Genomic DNA, 17,515 nt, shown 5'->3' on the forward strand with positions numbered 1-17,515 from the left:
AGCCGAATCGTGACACATATGTGTATCTATCTATCTCTCTCTCTCTTTGTCTCTCTCTCTCTCTCTCTCTCTCTCTCTCTCTCTCTCTCTATATATATATATATATATATATATATATATATATATAGATATTGTGATGATTCCTCCTTGGGGATTAGCTCTGGGATCGTCCTGGTCACTTGCCACGTGACACGTTCCTCACAATAACACCAGAGACCACAGTTCCGCATACAAGTCTGGCTCCTCGCCAGATTTATTTCCACAGGTTGCAGGTAAAACAAAACATAGACAGGAACAAAATAAAGTCCTAGACAGTCTGGTCACTGACTACACATGTCAGCATGCCCTGACTACGAACTGGTGAGCTTCCCTCAGCCAGTTAAACATGTGTCTCCTGCAACCTGTTACTCACAGTTCACACCACTTCTTGGACCACTCGTAGCGCCTTCTACGTGTTACCTAAACAGGGTCTGTGTGTCTCCCCCTCTAACAGCCAGCATACTGTTTCCAAGGGAGAGCCCCAACTATTCTGATTCCTTTTCTTTTACACACACTTCCCCTTCCTGATACCTCATTAATCAGTCCACAGGTGGAGCATGCTCCAGAGTTAGCGAGGGAAATACAGCCTTTCCCTTGCCACACTGCCAGAAATCCCCCCCCCTCCCCTCTGCTCAGACCACCGGGAAGGAGCTCTTTTATTCAAAAGGCAGAGTCCAACTTCCTTTTCTTTTCCTTGGTCAACTTTTGTCCCTCAGTCTCTGAAGTCCTTGACTTTTTTTTTCCGGATTTTTACCAGCCACCAATTGCAAGTCTCTCGGTCACACCTCTCCAGTACTAGGTTCTTCACCCTGGTGTGGGCAGGGTTCTTGAAATTAAGGAGAGAGAGGACCGATGCTTCTAACCTTTGTCTTCTTCTGGCTTGCCAGACCTCTGCCTCTGCTTCAGAAAATCTTTCGGTCTCAGTGGCTTCACCAACCACTGTCTTGTTCTCTGTAGCTTCAGAGGACCTCTGACACGGGTCCATCTCAGTTTCAACTATAGAGTACTTCCCACCTGGTTTCACCACAGTTTTGACTTCAGTGCATTTCTCACATGGTTTCACCTCATCCCTTCCAGCTTTCTCTTCAGTGGCACCAGCTTCCTCATGTTTGGCTTCAGAGTCTTTGGCTCCTTCAGATTCTTGTCTAGAATCAGCTTCTCCTACTGTTTGGCTCTTCTCTGCAACTTCTTCAGGCTTACTCTTCTCTTCACCTGTAGCTTCAGTTGTGCCATTCTCTTTACTCATAGCTTTTGAGGTTGACTCTGGTTTAGCTTCTGCTTCAGAAGATTTCTCTGTCTCAGCATTACCTTCAGAATTTTTGGTCTGCTCAGGTTCAGAGGATTTCCCGCCTGACTCCTCCTTAGTCTCCACTTCAGAGGATTTCACACCAGGTTTCTGCTCAGTCCTAGCTTCAGGGGACTTCTTACAGGGCTTCACCTCAATCTTAGCATTAGAGGACTTTTTACCAGGCTTCAGAGAAAGCATCCCTGTATCCCGTAACTTCTGCCCCAGAAGCCTTTCTTGAGCCAATTCCCCCATAGCTTGGTCTCTGCTCTCTTTTAGGACTTCCTGGTCCTCTTCCTTTTTCTCACATTTTCGCTGCTTACACTGGAGCTTAGCGGACTTCATCCTCTCACTGTCAAGTAACTCTCTCAAGTCCCTGACAGTATCTTCCGAAGACAGCAATTGTTTCCTCAACTGTTCATTGTCCGCCAGAACAGCCACCTGCTCGTAGAGTGGCGCTCCCAGCAAAACCAAGGCAGCTACGTGGGACCTTCTGCGCATTTCGTTCTGCATTTCCAGGCTCTCTTTTAAGATCTTCATGTCATCTTCCAGCTTTATATATTTCAGCTGCTCACTCTTGAGTTTAGCAGAGTTCATCTTCTCACTGCCCAGCAACTGTTTCTTGGTTTTCTCTAACTCATTGATACATTTTCCACTCTCACCAATCTGTTCAGATAGATCTGAGATCTCCTGTTGCAAGTTCTTGTTTTCATGTTTCAGAGTCTCAACTTGTTTCAGGGCCTCCTCATTCTGCTCACGGAGCAAGTCATTGTCATGACGAGCAGATTGAAGAGCATGTGCAAGGGCATTCTTCGCCTTGACTTCCTCCTCAAGTTGTCTCTTAGCTTTAGAGACTTTCTCCAGATTGCTGGCAAGAGCCTCAACTTCCATCTTCATTTCATTCTTCGTTTTTTCTATTTTTTTCATGGCTACCAGCCTAGCCTTGTGATCACTCCACAGAGCCTGATATGCACCATGTAGAAGACTCACTTCTTCTTCCTGGAATGACATCCGCTTGGCCAGACTCTCCACTTCACTCTCCTTGCTGGTCACAAGACCCTGGGAGAGGGACAGTTCATCCTGCAGAGCCACAAACTCACTTCTGTGGTGATCCATGACTTTTTCCAGCTGAAGCCTCGCTTCTTGCTCTTTCTTAAAGTCAGCAAGTGATTTGTCCTTCTCCTCTGTCAAGCAATGTACCTCTTTTTCTTTTTCCATCAACTTCACAGAAACCATCTGCAGGGTTTCTTCCAGATTCTGGATCTGCTCCAGTTTTTTTTCAAGGCCAGCTCGTCTTTTCCGAGACCTTTTACTTACAGCGGTCTCCTCACTCTCGCTGTTAGACCTTGAGACATCCTCTGGTCCTCTGTCAGACACTCGACCCAGCTCTTCTCCATCTCTAGATGAAGTCTCCCCCTTTTTCGGGGTTGTGGCCACTTGTGCCTCATTATTATCATCAACAACAGGTGCCACTGACACCTGGCCCTCTTCCTCTCCCACCACGTTGGCAACTCAGGAGACTCTTGCTAAACACTCCCGTCGGACTGGCAATCCCTTTGTGGTAAGTTTGTTCAATGACTCTGGGCACCAGCGAATCCGGGTGATTCCCAAACAGTTCCTCTGAACTGTCTCTTGGCTCCTTGGCCTTGACTTTTCTTTTGTCTTGTCACAGTCTCTTCATGGCCTGGAAAAAACTAGTAGGGCTCCTGGGTCTGCAAAAATATGTGGTCCAGTGGTTCGACCTTCCTGGTTACGACCTCTCTCTAGTTCAGACACCACATCTTTTTCCCCTTAGGACTCTGTCTGTGACTGTAAGTGCAGCCCCCCAGCTCCACCGGTACTCTTTTCCGGAGTTTTGGTTTCTCCACAGCCATCTCTGTAGCTTCTTTTCCAGTCACCTCTTTATCTTGACTCGCGGACTGTTCTTCAGCTCCCCTAGTGGTCTGGCACACTCCCACCTGAGATATACCTAGGGTCTGCTGACACTCCCCGTCCTCAGCCTCTGTGGAGTTACTGTCCCCTGCTATGTGGTGTAAATCAAGTGTTGTGAGCCTATCAGGTGTTCCTGCTCTAGTCACCTGACTATCTTCCCACAGCTGCGGAAAAAATGGAAAATCCTTCCCCAGCACTGCTTCATACTCTTAGGTAGGCTCAATTGCAACCTTATGACTTATGGTACCATAGGGAGTAGAAATACACACATTAACTGTTTTATAACCCCAGATACCGGCTTGTATATACACTACAGCAGGGTCTGGCTTTCTGCCGCTGGTCTTTACCAGAGTTATTACAAATTTTGGATCTAACAAAACCATCATCTTTTTACCTTCTATTTCCAGCTCACAAAGGTTTTCTTTTGTCCTGTGCGAGGTGGCGACAGTACTCTTTACATCGGAACACATTAACATAAGTGCTTCAAGAAAAACATTATCAGCCTGCATGGGTTCACAATATACAGCACCATTCACACAGTCGAGTAGAGACCCCCCCAGTCCTCACTACTTACGGAACCTTTGTGCGTGAACTCTGAGGTGCACTCTCAGCATCCCACAGCTGCCAGAAATATGGAAAGTCTCTGCCCAGTGCAATTTCCACTGTAAGTTCCGCACATACCTCCATCATATGGCTTACCAAAACATGTATCAAAGGTAATTTGAACAGTCTTACTGGGCGCCGGGCGGGACTTCACAAATGGAATTATTTCTGGCATAATCCGAGATACAGTCTGGCAACAATCCAAGTTCACCCACAGTGGGATTCCGCCCACCAACAACTCACGGGACCTCGGCTTCATTCTGGCGACCACCGGTTGTGGCCCACGTCGGTTGCCCCCAGCAACGGCCTGCCGATGTCCTTTTTCCAGGAAAAAAATCTCGATCCGTTGCCCCGAGCAATGCTCCTCCACAGACTCGCTCACTCTCATACTTGGCTCGCTCGCTCGCATATCTGGCTTGCTCGCACGCATATCTGGCTCGCTCGCTTTCATATCTGGCTCGCTCGCATGCTCTCATGTCTCGCTCGCTTGCTCTCACGTCTCGCTCGCTCTCATATCTGGCTCGCTCGCTCACAAATCTGGCTCGCTCGCTCTCATATCTGGCTCGCTCTCATATCTGGCTCGCTCGCTTGCTCTCATATCTGGCTCGCTCGCTCTCATGTCTGGCTCGCTCGCTCTCATATCTGGATTGCTCGCTTGCTCTCATATCTGGCTCGCTCGCTTGCTTCCTTGTCTGGCTCGCTCTCTTATCTGGCTCGCTCGCATATCTGGCTCGCTCGCTCTCACATCTGGCTTGCTAGCTTGCTCTCATATCTGGCTCGCTCGCTTGCTCTCTTGTTTGGTTCGCTCTCTTATCTGGCTCGCTCTCATATCTGGCTTGCTCGCTTGCTCTCATATCTGGCTCGCTCGCTTGCTCTCATATCTGGCTCACTCGCTTGCTCTCTTGTCTGGCTCGCTCTTCTATCTGGCTCGCTCTTCTATCTGGCAAGCTCGCTCTCACATCTGGCTCGCTCGTTTGCTCTCATATCTGGCTCGCTTGCGCTCTTGTCTGGCTCGCTCTCTTATCTGGCTGGCTCGCATATCTTGCTCGCTAGCTCTCACATCTGGCTCGCTCTCTTGTTCTCATATCTGGCTCGCTCGCTTGCTCTCTTGTCTGACTCGCTCTCTTGTCTGTCTCGCTCTCACATCTGGCTCGCTCGCTTGCTCTCATATCTGGCTCGCTTGCTCTCTTGTGTGGCTTGCTCTCTTATCTGGCTCGCTCGCTCTCATATCTGGCTCGCTCGCTTGCTCTCATGTCTGCCTCGCTCGCTCTCATATCTGGATCACTCGCTTGCTCTCATGTCTGGCTCGCTCGCTCTCTTATCTTGCTCGCTCGCTTGCTCTCTTGTCTGGTTCGCTCTCTTAACTGGCTCGGTCTCATATCTGGCTTGCTAGCTTGCTCTCATATCTGGCTCGCTCGCTTGCTCTCTTGTCTGTCTCGCTCTCTTTTATGGCTCGCTCGCATATCTGGCTCGCTCGCTCTCACATCTGGCTCGCTCGCTTGCTCTCTTGTCTGGCTCGCTCTCTTATCTGGCCCGCTTGAATATATGGCTCACTCGCTCTCACATCTGGCTGGCTCGCTTGCTCTCATATCTGGCTCGCTTGCTTGCTCTCTTGTCTGGCTCGCTCTCTTATCTGGCTCATCTCATATCTGGCTTGCTAGCTTGCTCTCATATCTGGCTCGCTCGCTTGCTCTCTTGTCTGTCTCACTCTCTTTTATGGCTCACTCGCATATCTGGCTCGCTCGCTCTCACATCTGACTCGCTCGCTTGCTCTCTTGTCTGGCTCGCTCTCTTATCTGGCTCGCTCGCATATCTGGCTCGCTCGCTCTCATATCTTGCTCGCTCGCTCTCATATCTGGCTTGCTCACTTACTCTCATGCCTGGCTCGCTCGCTCTCATATCTGGCTCGCTCGCTTGCTCTCATGTCTGGCTCGCTCGCTCTCATATCTGGCTCGCTCGCTTGCTCTCTTGTCTGGTTCGCTCTCTTATCTGTCTCGCTCTCATATCTGACTTGCTCGCTTGCTCTCACATCTGGCGTCACTCGCTTGCTCTCATATCTGGCTCGCTCGCTCGCTTGCTCTCTTGTCTTGCTCGCTCTCTTATCTGTCTCGCTCTCATATCTGAATTGCTCGCTTGCTCTCACATCTGGCTCACTCGCTTGCTCTCACATCTGGCTCGCTCGCTTGCTCTCATATCTGGCTCGCTCTCTTATCTGGCTTGCTCACTAGCATATCTGGCTCGCTCGCTTGCTCTCTTGTCTGGCTTGTTCTCTTATCTGGCTCGCTCGCTCTCATATCTGGCTCGCTCGCTTGCTCTCATGTCTGGCTCGCTCGCTCTCATATCTGGCTCGCTCGCTTGGGCTCATGTCTGGCTCGCTCACTCTCATATCTGGCTCGCTCGCTTGCTCTCATGTCTGGCTCGCTCGCTCTCAGATCTGGTTCGCTCGCTTGCTCTCATTTCTTGCTCACTTGCTCTCATATCTGGCTCGCTCGATTGCTCTCTTGTCTGGCTCGCTCTCTTAAATGGCTCGCTCGCTCGCATATCTGGCTCACTCGCTTGCTCTCATAACTAGCTCGCTCGCTTGCACTCTTGTCTGGCTCGCTCTCTTATCTGGCTCGCTCGCTTGCATATCTGGCTAGCTCGCTCTCATATCTGTCTCGCTCGCTTGCTCTCATGTCTGGCTCGCTCGCTCTCATATCTGGATCGCTCGCTCACATATCTGTCTCGCTCGCTTGCTCTCTTGTCTGGTTCGCTCTCTTATCTGGCTCGCTCTCATATCTGGCTTGCTCGCTTGCACTCATATCTGGCTCGCTCGCCTGCTCTCATATCTGGCTCGCTCGCTTTCTCTCTTGTCTGGCTCGCTCTCTTATCTGGCTCGCTCGCATATCTGGCTCGCTCGCATATCTGGCTCGCTTGCTCTCACATCTGGTTTGCTCGCTTGTTCTCATATCTGGCTAGCTCGTTTTCTCTTTTGCCTGGCTCACTCGCATATCTTATGTGGCTCGCTCGCATATTTGGCTAGCTCGCTCTCATATCTGGCTCGCTCGCTTGCTCTCATATCTGTCTAGCTCGCTTGCTCTCATATCTGGCTCGCTCGCTTGCTCTCTTGTCTGGTTCGCTCTCTTATTTGGCTTGCTCGCATATCTGGCTCGCTCGCTCTCACATCTGGCTCGCTCGCTTGCTCTCATATCTGGCTCGCTCGTTTGCTCTCTTGTCTGGCTCGCTCTCTTATTTGCTCGCTCGCATATCTGGCTCGCTCGCTCTCAAATCTGGCTCGCTCGCTTGCTCTCATATCTGGCTTGCTCGCTTGCTCTCATATCCAGCTCGCTCGCTTGCTCTCATATCTTGCTCGCTCGCTTGCTCTCTTGTCTGGCTCGCTCTCTTATCTGGCTCTCTCGCATATCTGGCTCGCTCGCTCTCACATCTAGCTGGCTCGCTTGCTCTCATATCTGGCTCGCTTGCTCTCTTGTCTGGCTCGCTCTCTTATCTGGCTCGCTCTTATATCTGCCTTGCTAGCTCGCTCTCATATCTGGCTCGCTCGCTTGCTCTCTTGTCTGTCTCGCTCTCTTTTATGGCTCGCTCGCATATCTGGCTAGCTTGCTCTCACATCTGGCTCGCTCGCTTGCTCTCTTGTCTGGCTCGCTCTCTTATCTGGCTCGCTCGCTCGCATATCTGGCTCGCTCGCTCTCATGTCTGGCTCGCTCGCTCTCATATCTGGCTTGCTCGCTTGCTCTCATATCTGGCTCGCTCGCTTACTCTCATATCTGGCTCGCTCGCTTGCTCTCTTGTCTGGCTCACTCTCTTATCTGGCTCGCTCGCATATCTGGCTCGCTCGCTCTCAAATCTGGCTCGCTCGCTTGCTCTCATATCTGGCTTGCACGCTTGCTCCCATATCTGGCTCGCTCGCTTGCTCTCATATCTGGCTCGCTCGCTTTTTCTCATATCTGGCTCGCTCGCTTGCTCTCTTGTCTGGCTCGCTCTCTTATCTGGCTCGCTCTCTTATCTGGCTCGCTCGCATATCTGGCTCGCTCGCTCTCAAATCTGGCTCGCTCGCTTGCTCTCATATTTGGCTAGCTCGCTTTCTCTCTTGTCTTGCTCGCTCTCATATCTGGCTCGCTCGCTCTCATATCTGGCTGGTTCGCTTGCTCTCATATCTGGCTCGCTCGCTTGCTCTCTTGTCTGGCTCACTCTCTTATCTGGCTTGCTCGCTAGCATATCTGGCTCGCACGCTTGCTCTCTTGTCTGGCTTGCTCTCTTATCTGTCTCGCTCTCACATCTGGCTCGCTCGCTTGCTCTCATATCTGGCTCGCTCGCTTGCTCTCTTGTCTGGCTCACTCTCTTATCTGGCTCGCTCGCTAGCATATCTGGCTTGCACGCTTGCTCTTTTGTCTGGCTTGCTCTCTTATCTGGCTCGCTCGCTCTCATATCTGGCTCGCTTGCTTGCTCTCATATCTGGCTTGCTCGCTTTCTCTCTTGTCTGGCTCGCTCTCTTATCTGGCTCGCTCACATATCTGGCTCGCTCGCTCTCACATCTAGCTGGCTCGCTTGCTCTCATATTTGGCTCGCTCGCTTGCTCTCTTGTCTGGCTCGCTCTCTTATCTGGCTCGCTCTCATATCTGGCTTGCTAGCTTGCTCTGATATCTGGCTCCCTCGCTTGCTCTCTTGTCTGTCTCGTTCGCTTGCTCTCATATCTGGCTCGCTCGCTTTTTCTCATATCTGGCTCGCTCGCTTGCTCTCTTGTCTGGCTCGCTCTCTTCTCTGGCTCGCTCGCATATCTGGCTCGCTCGCTCTCTTGTCTGGCACGCTCACTTGCTCTCATATTTGGCTAGCTCGCTTTCTCTCTTGTCTTGCTCACTCTCATATCTGGCTCGCTCGCTCTCATATCTGGCTGGTTCGCCTACTCTCATATCTGGCTCGCTCACTTGCTCTCTTGTCTGGCTCGCTCTCTTATCTGGCTTGCTCGCTAGCATATCTGGCTCGCACGCTTGCTCTCTTGTCTGGCTTGCTCTCTTATCTGTCTCGCTCTCACATCTGGCTCGCTCGCTTGCTCTCATATCTGGCTCGCTCGCTTGCTCTCTTGTCTGGCTCGCTCTCTTATCTGGCTTGCTCGTTAGCATATCTGGCTCGCACGCTTGCTCTCTTGTCTGGCTTGCTCTCTTATCTGGCTCGATCGCTCTCATATCTGGCTCGCTCGCTTGCTCTCATGTCTGGCTCGCTCGCTCTCATATCTGGCTTTCTCACTTGCTCTCTTGTATGGTCGCTCTCTTATCTGGCTCGCTCTCATATCTGGCTCGCTCGCTTGTTCTCATATCTGGCTCGCTCGCTTGCTCTCTTGTCTGGCTCGCTCTCTTATCTGGCTCGCTCGCATATCTGGCTCGCTCGCTCTCATATCTGGCTCGCTCGCTTGCTCTCATATTTGGCTAGCTCTCTTTCTCTCTTGTCTTGCTCGCTCTCTTATCTGGCTCGCTCGCTCTCATATCTGGCTGGTTCGCTTGCTCTCATATCTGGCTCGCTCGCTTGCTCTCTTGTCTGGCTTGCTCTCTTATCTGGCTCGCTCGCTCTCATATCTGGCTCGCTTGCTTGCTCTCATATCTGGCTCGCTCGCTTGCTCTCTTGTCTGGCTCGCTCTCTTATCTGGCTCGCTCACATATCTGGCTCGCTCGCTCTCTCATCTAGCTGGCTCGCTTGCTCTCATATTTGGCTCGCTCGCTTGCTCTCTTGTCTGGCTCGCTCTCTTATCTGGCTTGCTCGCTAGCATATCTGGCTCGCACGCTTGCTCTCTTGTCTGGCTTGCTCTCTTATCTGTCTCGCTCTCACATCTGGCTCGCTCGCTTGCTCTCATATCTGGCTCGCTCGCTTGCTCTCTTGTCTGGCTCACTCTCTTATCTGGCTCGCTCGCTAGCATATCTGGCTTGCACGCTTGCTCTTTTGTCTGGCTTGCTCTCTTATCTGGCTCGCTCGCTCTCATATCTGGCTCGCTTGCTTGCTCTCATATCTGGCTTGCTCGCTTTCTCTCTTGTCTGGCTCGCTCTCTTATCTGGCTCGCTCACATATCTGGCTCGCTCGCTCTCACATCTAGCTGGCTCGCTTGCTCTCATATTTGGCTCGCTCGCTTGCTCTCTTGTCTGGCTCGCTCTCTTATCTGGCTCGCTCTCATATCTGGCTTGCTAGCTTGCTCTGATATCTGGCTCCCTCGCTTGCTCTCTTGTCTGTCTCGCTCGCTTGCTCTCATATCTGGCTCGCTCGCTTTTTCTCATATCTGGCTCGCTCGCTTGCTCTCTTGTCTGGCTCGCTCTCTTCTCTGGCTCGCTCGCATATCTGGCTCGCTCGCTCTCTTGTCTGGCACGCTCACTTGCTCTCATATTTGGCTAGCTCGCTTTCTCTCTTGTCTTGCTCACTCTCATATCTGGCTCGCTCGCTCTCATATCTGGCTGGTTCGCCTACTCTCATATCTGGCTCGCTCACTTGCTCTCTTGTCTGGCTCGCTCTCTTATCTGGCTTGCTCGCTAGCATATCTGGCTCGCACGCTTGCTCTCTTGTCTGGCTTGCTCTCTTATCTGTCTCGCTCTCACATCTGGCTCGCTCGCTTGCTCTCATATCTGGCTCGCTCGCTTGCTCTCTTGTCTGGCTCGCTCTCTTATCTGGCTTGCTCGTTAGCATATCTGGCTTGCACGCTTGCTCTCTTGTCTGGCTTGCTCTCTTATCTGGCTCGATCGCTCTCATATCTGGCTCGCTCGCTTGCTCTCATGTCTGGCTCGCTCGCTCTCATATCTGGCTTTCTCACTTGCTCTCTTGTATGGTCGCTCTCTTATCTGGCTCGCTCTCATATCTGGCTCGCTCGCTTGTTCTCATATCTGGCTCGCTCGCTTGCTCTCTTGTCTGGCTCGCTCTCTTATCTGGCTCGCTCGCATATCTGGCTCGCTCGCTCTCATATCTGGCTCGCTCGCTTGCTCTCATATTTGGCTAGCTCTCTTTCTCTCTTGTCTTGCTCGCTCTCTTATCTGGCTCGCTCGCTCTCATATCTGGCTGGTTCGCTTGCTCTCATATCTGGCTCGCTCGCTTGCTCTCTTGTCTGGCTCGCTCTCTTATCTGGCTCGCTCGCTAGCATATCTGGCTTGCACGCTTGCTCTCTTGTCTGGCTTGCTCTCTTATCTGGCTCGCTCGCTCTCATATCTGGCTCGCTTGCTTGCTCTCATATCTGGCTCGCTCGCTTGCTCTCTTGTCTGGCTCGCTCTCTTATCTGGCTCGCTCACATATCTGGCTCGCTCGCTCTCTCATCTAGCTGGCTCGCTTGCTCTCATATTTGGCTCGCTCGCTTGCTCTCTTGTCTGGCTCGCTCTCTTATCTGGCTCGCTCTCATATCTGGCTTGCTCGCTTGCTCTCATATCTGGCTCGCTCGCTTGCTCTCTTGTCTGGCTCGCTCTCTTATTTGCTCGCTCGCCTATCTGGCTCGCTCGCTCTCACATCTGGCTCGCTCGCTTGCTCTCATATCTGGCTTGCTCGCTTGCTCTCTTGTCTGGCTCGCTCTCTTATCAGGCTCGCTCGCATATCTGGCTCGCTCGCTCTCACATCTGGCTCACTCGCTTGCTCTCATATCTGGCTTGCTCGCTTGCGCTCTTGTCTGGCTCGCTCGCATATCTGGATCACTCGCTTGCTCTCATATCTGGCTCGCTCGCTTGCGCTCATGTCTGGCTCGCTCACTTTCATATCTGGCTCGCTCGCTTGCTCTCATATCTGGCACGCTCGCTTGCTCTCTTGTCTGGCTCGCTCTCTTATCTGGCTCGCTCGCATATCTGGCTCGCTCGCTCTCACATCTGGCTGGCTTGCTTGCTCTCATATCTGGCTCGCTCGCTTGCTCTCATATCTGGCTCGCTCGCTTGCTCACTTGTCTGGTTCGCTCTCATATCTGGCTTGCTAGCTTGCTCTCATATCTGGCTCTCTCGCTTGCTCTCTTGTCTGTCTCGCTCTCTTTTATGGCTCGCTTGCATATCTGGCTTGCTTGCTCTCAAATCTGGCTCGCTCGCTTGCTCTCATATCTGGCTTGTTCGCTTGCTCTCATATCCGGCTCGCTCGCTTGCTCTCATATCTGGCTCGCTCGCTTGCTCTCTTGTCTGGCTCGCTCTCTTATCTGGCTCGCTCGCATATCTGGCTCGCTCGCTCTCAAATCTGGCTCGCTCGCTTGCTCTCATATCTGGCTAGCTCGCTTGCTCTCTTGTCTGGCTCGCTCTCTTATCTGGCTCGCTCGCATATCTGGCTCGCTCGCTCTCACATCTGGCTGGCTCGCATGCTCTCATTTCTGGCTGGCTCGCTTGCTCTCATTTCTGGCTCGCTCGCTTGCTCTCATATCTGGCTCGCTCGCTTGCTCTCATATCTGGCTCGCTCGCTTGCTCTCTTGTCTGGCTCGCTCTCTTATCTGGCTAGCTCGCATACCTGGCTCGCTCGCTCTCACATCTAGCTGGCTCGCTTGCTCTCATATCTGGCTCGCTCACTTGCTCTCTTGTCTGGCTCGCTCTCTTATCTGGCTCGCTCTCATATCTGGCTTGCTAGCTTGCTCTCATATCTGGCTCGCTCGCTTGCTCTCGTCTGTCTTGCTCTCTTTTATGGCTCGCTCGCATATCTGGCTCGCTCGCTCTCACATCTGGCTCGCTCGCTTGCTCTCTTGTCTGGCTCGCTCTCTTATCTGGCTCGCTCGCTCGCATATCTGGCTCGCTCGCTCTCATGTCTGGCTCGCTCGCTCTCATATCTGGCTGGCTCGCTCGCTCTCATATCTTGCTTGCTCGCTTGCTCTCATATCTGGCTCGCTCGCTATCTCTCATATCTGGCTCGCTCGCTTGCTCTCTTGTCTGGCTCGCTCTCTTATCTGGCTCGCTCGCATATCTGGCTCGCTCACTTGCTCTCAAATCTGGCTCGCTCGCTTGCTCTCATATGTGGCTTGCTCTCTTGTCTGTCTCGCTCTCTTTTATGGCTCGCTCGCTCTCACATCTGGCTCGCTCGCTTGCTCTCTTGTCTGGCTCGCTCTCTTATATGGCTCGCTCGCTCGCATATCTGGCTTGCTCGCTCTCATGTCTGGCTCGCTCGCTCTCATATCTGGCTTGCTCGCTTGCTCTCATATCTGGCTCGCTCGCTATCTCTCATATCTGGCTCGCTTGTTTGCTTTCTTGTCTGGCTCGCTCTCTTATCTGGCTCGCTCGAATATCTGTCTCGCTCGCTTGCTCTTATATCTGGCTTGCTCCCAAATCTGGCTCGCTCGCTTGCTCTCATATCTGGCTTGCTCTCTTGCTCTCATATCTGGCTCGCTCTCTTATATGGCTTGCTCGCATATCTGGCTCGCTCGCTCTCACATCTGGCTGGCTTGCTTGCTCTCATATCTGGCTCGCTCTCTTGCTCTCATATCTGGCTCGCTCGCTTGCTGTCTTGTCTGGCTCGCTCTCTTTTATGGCTCGCTCGCTCTCAAATCTGTCTCGCTCGCTTGCTCTCATATCTGGCTTGCTCGCTTTCTCTCATATCCGGCTTGCTCGCTTGTTCTCATATCTGGCTCGCTCGCTTGCTCTCTTGTCTGGCTCGCTCCCTTATCTGGCTCGCTCGCATATCTGGCTCGCTCGCTCTCAAATCTGGCTCGCTCGCTTGCTCTCATATCTGGCTAGCTCGCTTGCTCTCTTGTCTTGCTCGCTCTCTTATCTGGCTCGCTCGCTTTCATATCTGGCTGGCTCGCTTGCTCTCATATCTGGCTCGCTCGCTTGCTCTCTTGTCTGGCTCGCTCTCTTATCTGGTTTGCTCGCTAGCATTTCTGGCTCGCACGCTTGCTCTCTTGTCTGGCTTGCTCTCTTATCTGGCTCGCTCGCTTTCATATCTGGCTCGCTCACTTGCTCTCATGTCTGGCTCGCTCGCTTGCTCTCATGTCTGGTTCGCTCGCTCTCATATCTGGCTTTCTCGCTTGCTCTCTTGTCTGGCTCCCTCTCTTATCTGGCTCGCTCGCATATCTGGCTCGCTCGCATATCTGGAGCGCTCGCTCTCACATCTGGCTGGCTCGCTTGCTCTAATTTCTGGCTGGCTCGCTTGCTCTCATATCTGGCTCGCTCGCTTGCTCTCTTGTCTGTCTCACTCTCTTTAATGGCTCGTTTGCATAACTGGCTCGCTCGCTTGCTCTCATATCTGGCTTGCTAGCTCACTCTCATATCTGGCTTGCTCGCTTGCTCTCATATTCGGCTCGCTCGCTTGCTCTCATATCTGGCTCGCTCGCTTGCTCTCTTGTCTGGCTCGCTCTCTTAACTGGCTCGCTCGCATATCTTGCTCGCTCGCTCTCAAATCTGGCTCGCTCGCTTGCTCTCATATCTGGCTAGCTCGCTTGCTCTCTTGTCTTGCTCGCTCTCTTATCTGGCTCGCTCGCTCTCATATCTGGCTGGCTCGCTTGCTCTCATATCTGGCTCGCTCGCTTGCTCTCTTGTCTGGCTCGCTCTCTTATCTGGCTTGCTCGCTAGCATATCTGGCTCGCACGCTTGCTCTCTTGTCTGGCTTGCTCTCTTATCTGGCTCGCTCGCTCTCATATCTGGCTCGCTCGCTTGCTCTCATGTCTGGCTCGCTCTCATATCTGGCTTTCTCGCTTGCTCTCTTGTCTGGCTCGCTCTCTTATCTGGCTCGCTCGCATACCTGGCTCGCTCGCTCTCACATCTAGCTGGCTCGCTTGCTCTCATATCTGGCTCGCTTGCTCTCTTGTCTGGCTTGCTCTCTTATCTGGCTCGCTCTTATATCTGCCTTGCTAGCTCGCTCTCATATCTGGCTCGCTCGCTTGCTCTCTTGTCTGTCTCGCTCTCTTTTATGGCTCGCTCGCATATCTGGCTAGCTTGCTCTCACATCTGGCTCGCTCGCTTGCTCTCTTGTCTGGCTCGCTCTCTTATCTGGCTCGCTCGCTCGCATATCTGGCTCGCTCGCTCTCATGTCTGGCTCGCTTCGCTCTCATATCTGGCTTGCTCGCTTGCTCTCATATCTGGCTCGCTCGCTTACTCTCATATCTGGCTCGCTCGCTTGCTCTCTTGTCTGGCTCACTCTCTTATCTGGCTCGCTCGCATATCTGGCTCGCTCGCTCTCAAATCTGGCTTGCTCGCTTGCTCTCATATCTGGCTTGCTCGCTTGCTCTCATATCTGGCTCGCTCGCTTGCTCTCAAATCTGGCTCGCTCGCTTTTTCTCATATCTGGCTCGCTCGCTTGCTCTCTTGTCTGGCTCGCTCTCTTCTCTGGCTCGCTCGCATATCTGGCTCGCTCGCTCTCAAATCTGGCTTGCTCGCTTGCTCTCATATCTGGCTTGCTCGCTTGCTCTCATATCTGGCGCGCTCGCTTGCTCTCATATCTGGCTCGCTCGCTTGCTCTCATATTTGGCTAGCTCGCTTTCTCTCTTGTCTTGCTCGCTCTCATATCTGGCTCGCTCGTTCTCATATCTGGCTGGTTCGATTGCTCTCATATCTGGCTCGCTCGCTTGCTCTCTTGTCTGGCTCGCTCTCTTATCTGGCTTGCTCGCTAGCATATCTGGCTCGCACGCTTGCTCTCTTATCTGGCTCGATCGCTCTCATAACTGGCTCGCTCGCTTGCTCTCATGTCTGGCTCGCTTGCTTGCTCTCATATCTGGCTCGCTCGCTTGCTCTCTTATCTGGCTCGATCGCTCTCATATCTGGCTCGCTCGCTTGCTCTCATATCCGGCTCGCTCGCTTGCTCTCATATCTGGCTCGCTCGCTTGCTCTCTTGTCTGGGTCGCTCTCTTATCAGGCTCGCTCTCATATCTGGCTCGCTTGCTCTCCTGTCTGGCTCGCTCTCTTATCTGGCTCGCTCTAATATCTGCCTTGCTAGCTCGCTCTCATATCTGGCTCGCTCGCTTGCTCTCTTGTCTGTCTCGCTCTCTTTTATGGCTCGCTCGCATATCTGGCTAGCTTGCTCTCACATCTGGCTCGCTCGCTTGCTCTCTTGTCTGGCTCGCTCTCTTATCTGGCTCGCTCGCTCGCATATCTGGCTCGCTCGCTCTCATGTCTGGCTCGCTCGCTCTCATATCTGGCTTGCTCGCTTGCTCTCATATCTGGCTCGCTCGCTTACTCTCATATCTGGCTCGCTCGCTTGCTCTCTTGTCTGGCTTGCTCTCTTATCTGTCTCGCTCTCACATCTGGCTCGCTCGCTTGCTCTCATATCTGGCTCGCTCGCTTGCTCTTTTGTCTGGCTCGCTCTCTTATCTGGCTTGCTCGCTAGCATTTCTGGCTCGCACGCTTGCTCTCTTATCTGGCTCGATCGCTCTCATATCTGGCTCGCTCGCTTGCTCTCATGTCTGGCTCGCTCGCTCTCATATCTGGCTTACTCGCTTGCTCTCTTGTCTGGCTCGCTCTCTTATCTGGCTCGCTCTCATACCTGGCTCGCTCGCTCTCACATCTAGCTGTCTCCCTTGCTCTCATATCTGGCTCGCTTGCTCTCCTGTCTGGCTCGCTCTCTTATCTGGCTCGCTCTTATATCTGCCTTGCTAGCTCGCTCTCATATCTGGCTCGCTCGCTTGCTCTCTTGTCTGTCTCGCTCTCTTTTATCGCTCGCACGCATATCTGGCTCCCTTGCTCTCACATCTGGCTCGCTCGCTTGCTCTCTTGTCTGGCTCGCTCTCTTATCTGGCTCGCTCGCTCGCATATCTGGCTCGCTCGCTCTCATGTCTGGCTCGCTCGCTCTCATATCTGGCTTGCTCGCTTGCTCTCATATCTGGCTTGCTCGCTTGCTCTCATATCTGGCTCGCTCGCTTGTTCTCATATCTGGCTCGCTCGCTTGCTCTCTTGTCTGGCTCGCTCTCTTATCTGGCTCGCTCGCATATCTGGCTCGCTCGCTCTCATATCTGGCTGGTTCGCTTGCTCTCATATCTGGCTCGCTCGCTTGCTCTCCTGTCTGGCTCGCTCTCTTATCTGGCTTGCTCGCTAGCATATCTGGCTTGCACGCTTGCTCTTTTGTCTGGCTTGCTCTCTTATCTGGCTCGCTCGCTCTCATATCTGGCTCGCTTGCTTGCTCTCATATCTGGCTCGCTCGCTTGCTCTCTTGTCTGGCTCGCTCTCTTATCTGGCTCGCTCACATATCTGGCTCGCTCGCTCTCACATCTAGCTGGCTCGCTTGCTCTCATATTTGGCTCGCTCGCTTGCTCTCTTGTCTGGCTCGCTCTCTTATCTGGCTCGCTCTCATATCTGGCTTGCTAGCTTGCTCTCTTGTCTGGCTCGCTCTCTTATCTGGCTCGCTCACATATCTGGCTCGCTCGCTTGCTCTCTTGTCTGGCTCGCTCTCTTATCTGGCTCGCTCACATATCTGGCTCGCTCGCTCTCACATCTAGCTGGCTCGCTTGCTCTCATATCTGGCTCGCTTGCTCTCTTGTCTGTCTCGCTCTCTTTTATGGCTCGCTCGCATATCTGGTTCGCTCGCTCTCATATCTTATTCGCTCCGTCTCATGTCTGGCTCGCTCGCTCTCATATCTGGCTTGCTCGCTTGCTCTCATATCTGGCTCGCTCGCTTGCTCTCTTGTCTGGCTCGCTCTCTTATCTGGCTCGCTCGCATATCTTGCGCGCTCACTCTCAAATCTGGCTCGCTTGCTTGCTCTCATATCTGGCTAGCTCGCTTGCTCTCATATGTGGCTCTCTTGCTCTCATATCTGGCTCG

Source organism: Hyla sarda, unplaced genomic scaffold, assembly GCF_029499605.1.
Source record: "Hyla sarda isolate aHylSar1 unplaced genomic scaffold, aHylSar1.hap1 scaffold_117, whole genome shotgun sequence".
In the NCBI taxonomy this organism is placed as follows: domain Eukaryota; kingdom Metazoa; phylum Chordata; class Amphibia; order Anura; family Hylidae; genus Hyla; species Hyla sarda.